Genomic DNA, 9854 nt, shown 5'->3' on the forward strand with positions numbered 1-9854 from the left:
AGTAGTATTTGTTTTGGAACAAGATGGTAGCACATGGAGAAAAGATAGAGTCAGTGAGTCTATTTTTGAGAAACATAAACTTTTAGTCTTACAGAAGGTTGAACCTTGATATAATATTCAATGTTTGGCAGAAATGTGGCCCACATCTGTGGATCTCTTAGAGTCTCATTCTTCATTTCCACACCTCCATCTTATATAGCTCCCATCCACATGTGGCGTAACCCAAGTGAAAATCTTGGGTCACATTTGGCCAAACTCCCTGAGCCATAACTGAGCTTGGGCTCAGATCGTTCCCAAATGTGTATGTGTTATCTTTTATAATATGTGGCATGCTAATATAAAGCCATACATAAGTCACTGTTTGCTAATGTGCTTCGTATAAGTTTGAACTTCCTGCTAAAAGAAAAGAAAAACAGGTGGTCATTCTCAGTGATAAAGCAGTTTTGTCTCATCCATTAAAACCTTATTTCACTCACTCGCCATTTCACACGAGTGGAGAAGACTTGCAGGCTTTGATACAGAGTAAACATCTCTCCCATCGGGCGGGCATTCGGACCATAAATTTGAAGTTGAGGGGAAGGAAGTGTAACTGCTTTCATAATCATTTGTTATTTCAACACAATTTCCACTGAATAATTGTTCCATCTGGGTGGATAAGCACATTTAACAAACTTTCTACGAGTACAGAACCGATGTGGCGGTGATCAAGAGCAGACATGGATACAAACACATCCTGAGATACTTAACTGCGCTGCTTCTGGTGTCATTACTTTCTTAACAGAATAAAAAAAAACAATGGAGAGAAACATACTTATGCAATTGATACGCTCTTTCAGTTTCAATAGATTGTGTTTGCCAAGCAGTGCATTCATTTTTCATTAGTGCTTCTCTCTTGTCGTATAATTTATACAGTGGCTTCCCATTTCTTCTGTGCTATCCAGTGAAAAACACTTTTGAAGAGTGAAATCTGTTTATAAAGTGTGTATGTGTGTGTCTGTGTAGGAGTCCTTGGGTCTTTGATATCACTCAATCACCACTGAGTAAGTGGGATGTACATGAAAAGGAGGGCTTTTCCCCTCATCTTTTAAGCCTGTCCAAATCTGACATTTTTGGGCATTTACAGAGGCAAAGAACAGCTGGTGGCCTTGTGCATCTTACTGATGCTCATCTTCCTGTATATGAATCCTTTTGAACACAGTCGCTCCCAGTATGCTTCTTTTGATGCTCGCCTTTGTTTGGCGACTTCACATCTTTGTGGAGAATAAAGAAGATTACACGGAGATGGAAGTGATTTAAGATCAGTCCTCCTACGGTTAGGTGAATACAGATTTCAGGAGATACATGAGGAAAAAAAAACATGTAGAGCATTTGTGGGCTGCTTTTAGCTTAGTTATTTTAAAGGACAAAAAGTGAGCTACTGTGTTCCCTTTTTGTCTAACTTTTTTTGGAGATAAACTAAGAGATTTGTAGGGATTTCTTTTTCCAATTCAACCTATACTCAGTAGGGCTGGGCATTTCAATCAAAAACACTGTATCTGAGTTTTAAGCAAAAGTATAATATTTTTGTAGTTTAGTTAAAATCCTCGGGGTTTATTTCCTAGTTTGTCGACATGTCTTTGACAGATCTGAAAACCTACCTCCAGTTAATTGTGTAAAAACAAGAGAAAGACATACAGTTGTGGTCTAAAGTTCACATCCACTCATCATGGGTATGAATGTCAGGGTAAATTGGGGTTTTTAATAAAGTCTTTTTCCAGGGTGGAATGATGGCACAGCACGCATCTAGAATGACGTTAAAAAAAAAAGATTGGGTAGATGAATTTGAATTTATTCTGGATTTTCTCTATTCTATACAGGGTCAACGGTATACATAGGTTCGAACATATGCATAAACCTCCATTAATATTTGGTTAAATGTCCCCTAGCAAGTTGGATCTCAGCCAGATACTTTTGGTAGACATCAAAAGTGCCGTATTTGACCACTCTTCTGAGCAGAACTGGAGGAGTAGGAAGTAGAAATAGAAAAGTCTGTGTCTGTGTTCAAATTCAAGAAGTAGCAGTAAAAATTTGCCAGAAAAATAAATCAGAAAATACTCAACAAAGGTGCAGATAGCTGAAAATTCTACTCAAGTACAGTAAGTATATGCACTTCATTGCTTTCCATGTCTGCCAAGAACCAATTGATGTGGGAGTCAACTCAAAGGGGGAAAACTCAAAGGGTATTTGAAAACTGGATGAAAATTCAATGAGGTACAATGTTTTTAAGGGAAGATAGTTCGTTCCTCGACAAACATTACTCCTAAAATGACTGTTGGTGTCATCGAAGCACACAATTCAAGCTAAGAAGTTTGGTTCCATTGCTAAACATGGTTTCTACACTCTAGTAGTAGAACTAAAGCGCTATGGCTAGCACTTCATTCATTTTGCAAATTAGATAGATACTTTATTGATCCCACAACCAACATTTTTGAAAATCAAAATAGCAGGCAGTGGTCCAAATCACTGGAAAATTCTGTTTTGTTTTATGGCATGGGATTCAAATTTGTGAGGAAATGTGTGCCACATCTGAGCCAAACATTTGTTGCTACCTGGGAAGGAACTGCTCCATCCTCCTTGTTAGCTCTGAGTTACCATGAAGTCATATTTTGTTGGGGATCTCACCCCACCTGTAGCCACGCTCAGCTCCAGTGAATTTCTTGCCCGGGCCTGCAGCCAGTATCATGGCATCCTCAAATCAGCATCGTCTTGGCATAGGAGTGACAGCGAACCTCTCGCCTCTGAGGTTTGCATACAGAAGAAGGGCTTATCCTCTTAACAAATAAACCTGGAACCTAAAATCAGAGGAACACAGGAGGGATCATTGCTGCACTGCACGGCTCTCCCCCCCTCCCTTCCTCTCCTCTCCGTCAGAGAGGGATTATCCCTTTCACTTAGTGCGAACGCTGCTAATTTCTCCTGCCAGGTTCAACTCCCAGAATGCACCAGGGAGACTGGCTGTCTATGCTTCCTTTCTTCCTTTCTCTCCTCTCCTCGTTGCCATCTCTCTGTCTTTTACTCCTTCTATCCACACCTGGCTCCATGACTTGTTTTATCTCTCTGCTGGTGGGAACACAAACCCCAGTGTTTCTTTCACCTCATCCTCTTCTTTGATGGTGTTTTACAAATTCACTTGGCAGACTACGGCACCGTATTCCTGGGACTCAAGGCTTCACGCATGTGCCTAAAAACAAGATTAAAGGTGCATACTTCTCATAAAAACAGGTGTTGTCAGCATCTAACAGGTTGAATTTTCTTTTCTTTTTTCCTTTTTTTCACATGATGCAACTGCAGGGTTTTGTATTTAGTATCGATGTGACTGAGCCGAGGCTTTTGTTCACAGAAGCATTCATTCATTTTACTTCTCTAAAGGTAAGTCCACCAGGAGGTGACAGGTTAAATGAAAGTAATCTATGTTTTAAAGCTGCATTAGCCAAGAAAGTATGCCTTTCCCTGAACATGCTTACTAAAAAAATATATAATAATCACAGTTTAACTAAATTCAATGTCTGGAGACTAAGTCCCCGTATGCAGCTCACAACATTTACTACTGTAAAACACGTTTGGTTTAGGCAAGGGTGCAGCAAGGGTCCACAGTTAGTTACACTACTCAGGTAACAAGTATGCCCTGCATGTGTTGTTTCTGAGCACACAGTTCTTTGGACAAAAGACAAGGACTTACAGTAATGTCCAGCTACCAGACAGATCTGATTTAAAGCTCTTCAGGTGTGTGAGTATGGTGAGGTATCCTCAAGCCCCAGGAGTTTGGATTGCCAATGAGGTACCAGATGGGCCTCTAAAGCCTGTGTGCCTGGGGCTTTGGTTTGTTTCTAACATCCTGACTGTGTCATGGTCTCACCCGGACAACGCACCTGGAGTTAATTCTTGGCAATCAACGGAGGGTATTTATGGCCAGCTTCCCTTTCACCTCACCGCCAGTTCGTCAACCCACCTAAGTTGGTAACAGGCTCAAACTCTAGCTGAACATCCAAGTTCTTGTATGCTTACCTTGTTTTCTTTGCTCCGCCAGTCCGTTACACCACGACACCACTACTGAGAGTCACCTTTTGGATTCTGGTTACGAACCCCTAAAAATTTTCAGCCACACTCCAGGGAGTATCACCAACCGCACTAACCTGCCTGCCCTCCTGCCATCACCACCCACGCAGAGTTCTGGAAACCTCAGATCAGACCTTCTTAACACTCCTCTGCCAGACACCCGGACCTCTGCCTCCCCCTCCAAGCCTCAGCGTCCTTCTGCCCAAGTAAGCCACTCCATCTCAGTATCCACTAGAATCTCTGGCCCAACCCATGCACCCACTAACACCTTTTCTCTCTCTCTCTCTGCACTCCACGAGCACCACGCCACCAGTCACCGCTTATGTAATGTACCTCGGGCTGCCACACTAGAATTCTCTACCTTGTATTGTATTGTGTATCAAGTCAAATTTCTAGGTTTTGTATTATATTGTGTGTCATGCCACGCCAAGGTTCTACGTTTTGTTTCTCCTTGTCTGCCCTGTGTCGTGGTAAATAAAAGCTTCTTAGTTCAACTGTTCTGCCTCCGCACTTCATCCCGTACTTGAGTCCAGTTCTGGTACAGGCCTCTGGCCCACTTGACAGAATGCTTGCAAAGCAGACGCTGGCAAACAGTCTAAACCATACATGTTCGTTAAATATTGGTAGAACATCTCAGAGGTAGCAGCCAAGTTTCCAAGTCTCAGACCACGTTTTAGAGCCTGGTAGTTTTAGGACTGCTCCTACACTGCTATCCCACACTCCAATCACTAACCAGGTAAGCATCCAAGACAGTAGCATGGCACAGCTGCTAATAGTTAACTCTTTCCTGACCCATCTGCCTATGCTGTCTCTGTGTTGGGTGCCAGATGATGGGTAGCATCTGATCTATAGTCTCCATCATTCTGATCTGATTTAATCTGCTGATTTACAAAAATATACACACAATTTTATAGTTATTCTACATTTTCCTAAAGATGAATCCTAAAGAACAGTAAATGTGCAACATTTGTGATTACACACACTTTATAATAGCAAATCAAACTGACCCATTTACCTCAGATACCCTTCTTTATCTCATTCAGGATTGCTTGCATCGATCTTTTCAGACAGTAGAAACAAATGACTAATACACGTGTTTAGTTTGAATATATCCAACTGTTGACATGTAGTACTACTCCCCAGGTCCACCAGTCTGCAGATCGAAGCATCCTTGGGTAAGGGGCGATCGTGGCTCAAGACTTGGGTGTTCGTCTTGTAATCGGAAGGTTGCGGGTTCGAGCCCCGGCTCGAACAGTCTCGGTCATTGTGTCCTTGGGCAAGACACTTCACCTACCGCCTACTGGTGTTGGCCAGAGGGGCCGATGGCGCGATATGGCAGCCTCGCTTCTGTCAGTCTGCCCCAGGGCAGCTGTGGCTACAACTGTAGCTTGCCTTCACCGGTGTATGAATGTGAGAGTGAATGAATAGTGGTATTGTTAAAGCCCTTTGAGGGGTCCCGAAAAGCGCTATATAAATGCAATCCATTATTATTAAGATACCGAACCCCAAGTTACCCTTGAAGCATCCGTCAAAGTGTGAATGTAAAGTGCAGTCCATTTAAATACACATTTTTCCAATCAGTCTAATGGACATCATATAAGGGATCATACTAATTGGCTTGTACTGCATGTATTCACCTAGCATTTAGTTGGCCTAGCCAAACAGATTGAGTAACTCTGCACTAACACCTCCAAAGCAATCAAATTAACACATTACACGATGTTAATTTAACTTTTAAAAGGTGTCAAAACTACAGGTTCTGATTAACCTGGATCATGTCGACTAGCTCTGTCTTCTCCAGTCTTTCTGCCAAGTTTAACTGCTGGCTGTGAGTTTAAATGTCCTTTTTTCCTAATTTAGCCCACGTAACATTTTAATTATTGTAATTTTTTCTGTAATTATTGCTGTAAGTAAATTTTCACTTTAACCCTCCAGAGCAATTCAAACAGCAGAGATTCTATCTGACCAAACCAAATATCCCATCAACCTGAAGGCACTGTGGGGAAATTACATTACTGCTTTGGAAACCAGGGACACGCCATCCATCTTACCCCAACCATATGCAAGTCTCCCAGTTGGTATGTATATGAGTGTCTGCTGATTTGGTCTTCTCACACATACAGGCTCTGCCATATATAGTTAATCATAAAAAAAAAACCAGTGTGCATGCTCACAGTATCAGGTTTATGTCTTTTCGTCACCTGTATTTGTATCCTCTGTGTGTTTACTCAGCACATCATGTTAGTCTCTCACCTCTGGCTAATTCTCACACCCTGCTGATGAATTCCATAGCGGTGCACGCCGGGTTGTAAATCGCATAAGCCAGAGAATAAATACAGGCGGTTTCATGGTTTTCATGCTCGCTCAGCAAGTTTTATTTGAAAGCAAGAGCCATGGTGAACACATGCAGGAAAAATAGATTTGAAAAACCTCACAGAGCCGTGGTAGTCTTGATTTTTGTGCTGTTACTTGACCTGGAATTGGAGGTTTTGTCTGCCATCAAAGTGGGAAAAGATGTTGTTGCTTTACCACCCAATCACATTTGACCTAAAAGATATGATTTGATGAAAGTTAATTCCTCATGGGCATCCAGCCAGAATGCAAAGAAAACAGCCGTCAGTGATTTTGCAGTGGGTTAATTTTCCTTTAAATCATCAACAGTAACTTAACTTAACAAAGGAAGACTCACATGGACTGCTAAACTGTGAAAGAGAAAACAGGGTTGTCTTTAAGTCATTAGCTTAGATGTAAAAGGTTTAATAAAGAACAAAAGAAACTCACCTTAGCTGCAGTTCTTATATAATGTGCTTCAGGTGAGTTCAGATAAGGGACAAAGAAACCCAGGAGCCAATCAGCAATGAGAAAACCTTGAAACGAATTGAGGTAAAGATGGCGAGCTGCGGGAGAGTGAGTAAAGGGTTAATAAAATAAGAATTTTTACTATATTAAACTTAAAAATTAAAAGAAAATAAAGAAAGTTGGAGCGATGTAATCTGCTTTTCTATTTTAATCTAGAAGTTTTCAAATTTAGGAAAACAAAAAATAATAATAAAAAAATCTGGCCAACATCACTCACCTGCTGTTTGGATATGCTCTTTACATTTTTTTTTTTTTTTTTTTTTTTTTAGTTTTCATGGAGACAAATTCATGTGAACAAAAAAATATCCCTGTTTTAAAAAATACGTGTGTAACCTAATAAGATTTATCCTAATCTCTGACACCAATTGGATATAAAATTTCAACTATGCGTCAAAAAAATGTTCTTTTGGTAAATAAGTCTGTGGTCCATGAATAAAAATTAAGTGACTCTTTGAAAAAAGTTAATCTGTTCGTATAGCAAAAGTCATACATATCATCTTTTTATCAATAATGATATGCACTAACTAACAACATAAAATGCAGATTTAATGCAAACTCTCCTTTATGAGTTTGTACATTTATGAAAGGAAAAGCACAAAAAGAAAGGATTTTATTGAATTACAAGAACTAACCTTTAAACGTCAGATGACCTCACTGTAACAACAGACACTACTGATGTAAACAAATACAGTCCAGTAAATTTAATCCAAGACAAGCAAGAAAACGATTACTTTTAAACTTTAGGGATAAGAGGAAGTATGCACATTTTCACATGTGTAGAACGAATCAGCTTTCCAGAAAGGACCAGATATTGGCAGCAAAAGAAAGTTAACTAACTTTCCTGTCGCTAAGCGTTGTTGCTTTCGCCATTGTTAGCTGCTGTTAGCCTGTGTTAGCCGTTAGCTGGCATTAGTCAAACCTTCTTTGAAGTGGACATTGTAATATTGTAATATACAATCAGAGAATGTAATCAAATTGTTTACCAGAGGGAAAGTGTGATTTATTTATTTTTTTCGGACACCTAACATTAGCTTACATAATGCTAGCTTATAACCATCAGTTGATGTTTAGTCTTTTCAGCTGTCTGGAGGCCATGTCTAATCTACTAAAAATAAGTAATTACTCTTATGTATTGTTAATGGTTTACTTACAAGTTCATGAGAGTGTATCAATGTGTTGAAAAATATAATTACATAATATTCTCTGTATATTTATAAGTACAGTATAATTTCTTCTGTTGAATAATGTTAAAAAAAAAAATCGACTGCACTTTTAAAGAGTGTTCCTGTTTGAGAAATAAAATTATCTGCAATTATGTGACTCTAATTAACTGCTGTAAGGCTTATTCCTGAGTCAAAATGGTCCTTTGTGGCTAACTATGCACTGTATGGACTAAAGGCTTTAAGTCTTTGTTACTTAACGGAAGTCTTTGGGTGTTTCCTTTAACCTTACCTTATTGTTATTTGATGAAGAACATTTTATTTTATATCTGAGTGAATTTAATTACATTAAAGCTTAAAAATATTTTTATGAAGGTAGTAGTTGTTTGGAAGAAACCCCTTGTTTTTATATCATAGGTTTTTATAACTAACCTATGAAAAGTCCACATAAACATTTTAGTGACTTCATGTAAAATCAAGGGATTTTTTTCTTTCAAAGTTTTACATCAGATAACAACAAATTTAACATTTTCTTTAATCTGTCTTACCTCTGACTCCCACCTACCACCTCAAAAACCTTCCACTACCCACCTCACCTCACCCCGTCTCTTTGTAAACCTCGGTACGTGACGGTATTCTGCTGTTATCCCGTCTCCCTGGCTCACCGCGGTGGCTGCTGCTGCTGAGCTGTTTGTTTAGGAATCTGGGCCCGAAAATTGTATTCCATCGACCATGCTCGCTATCAACACACAATTATCTGGGTTAATCATGTGGAACTGTGGCAAATTCACCTGGGGCTCAGGAACTAATGACATTCGCGTCTGGCCCTGCTTTAGTGAAATGGCCCCAGCACCTGCAGCAGGAACACGGAGATTGCCAAAGAAAATTTGGTCTCATTTCGTCGTCCTCTACGCCGCCCCCCGCTCCCACCGATCCAACCCCTCCCTCTCACCTTTTCTGCCTCCCTTCCCCCTTTCCAATCTCTCTGCCTCTCTCCCCATTTCTTCTGCCTTGAATTTGTTAATCCTTCAGGTTTCCTCCTCTGCACCTCTTTATTTTTGTTTCTCCTGCACCTTCTTCTCCGGGCAAGAGAGGGACAAACAGAATCCCCAAGTCCCGCGCAACCAATCGCGATGGCGAGGCAAACGTCAGTCTTCACGCCTCTTGTGTAATCACTATACTTTTCCGGCTTCGCTACCTGCGTAACACCTGAACAGTAGATGGTGGAAAGTGAGGAGGTGATACAGAAGATGATATGTCGTGATTTTGGTTCCGGACAGACAGCGACTTGCGTTCGCGCTGTATAATTAAGAAAGTGATTGAGTGCAGTCAGCAGGGTGTTGATGCTCTTTCTCCATCACACTTTCTCCCCCTCGTTCTCTTTGTCTTTCTATCACACACACTCAATCATACACGCCACGGAGTCATTTCCACCAACTTAGAGGAAGTAGAGGAACTCAATGCTCGTAATTATACATCAATACAAACATATGTTTCCCAATCACAGATGCCATCCATGTGTGAAATGGGTGTCACACTGTTGGAGGTCTCATTATTTGTGAAGTGTGCGCCTCAATACTTTGGATACCACCCACACTGGTCACAGTGACTATGTTATATACCTCCTCTGATCATCTCAAACAGGGCTTTTGCATGCCGAGCATACTGTACGTCAGATTGTGTTTCCAGAAATCCTTATTTGATACGAGGTGTGAAACGAATCCCTCCTCTCTTGGGGAA

General features: G+C 40.5%; 1 long non-coding RNA gene across 3 annotated transcripts; it reads right to left on the reverse strand.

The window, feature by feature from the left end:
• Positions 1–6459: 6459 nt before the first annotated feature.
• Positions 6460–9042, reverse strand: LOC120436023. Of its 3 annotated transcripts, none has more exons than XR_005610056.1 (4): positions 8706–9042; positions 6877–6992; positions 6785–6797; positions 6460–6642 (listed from the first exon to the last, which is right to left on the reverse strand). It is a non-coding gene; the product is annotated as an uncharacterized LOC120436023 (long non-coding RNA). The 3 variants fall into 3 exon arrangements; XR_005610058.1 differs by lacking the exon at positions 8706–9042 and adding an exon at positions 8663–8699; XR_005610057.1 differs by lacking the exon at positions 8706–9042 and adding an exon at positions 7587–7846.
• Between the last annotated feature and the right edge of the window lie 812 nt (positions 9043–9854).

Source organism: Oreochromis aureus, linkage group 23, assembly GCF_013358895.1.
Source record: "Oreochromis aureus strain Israel breed Guangdong linkage group 23, ZZ_aureus, whole genome shotgun sequence".
In the NCBI taxonomy this organism is placed as follows: domain Eukaryota; kingdom Metazoa; phylum Chordata; class Actinopteri; order Cichliformes; family Cichlidae; genus Oreochromis; species Oreochromis aureus.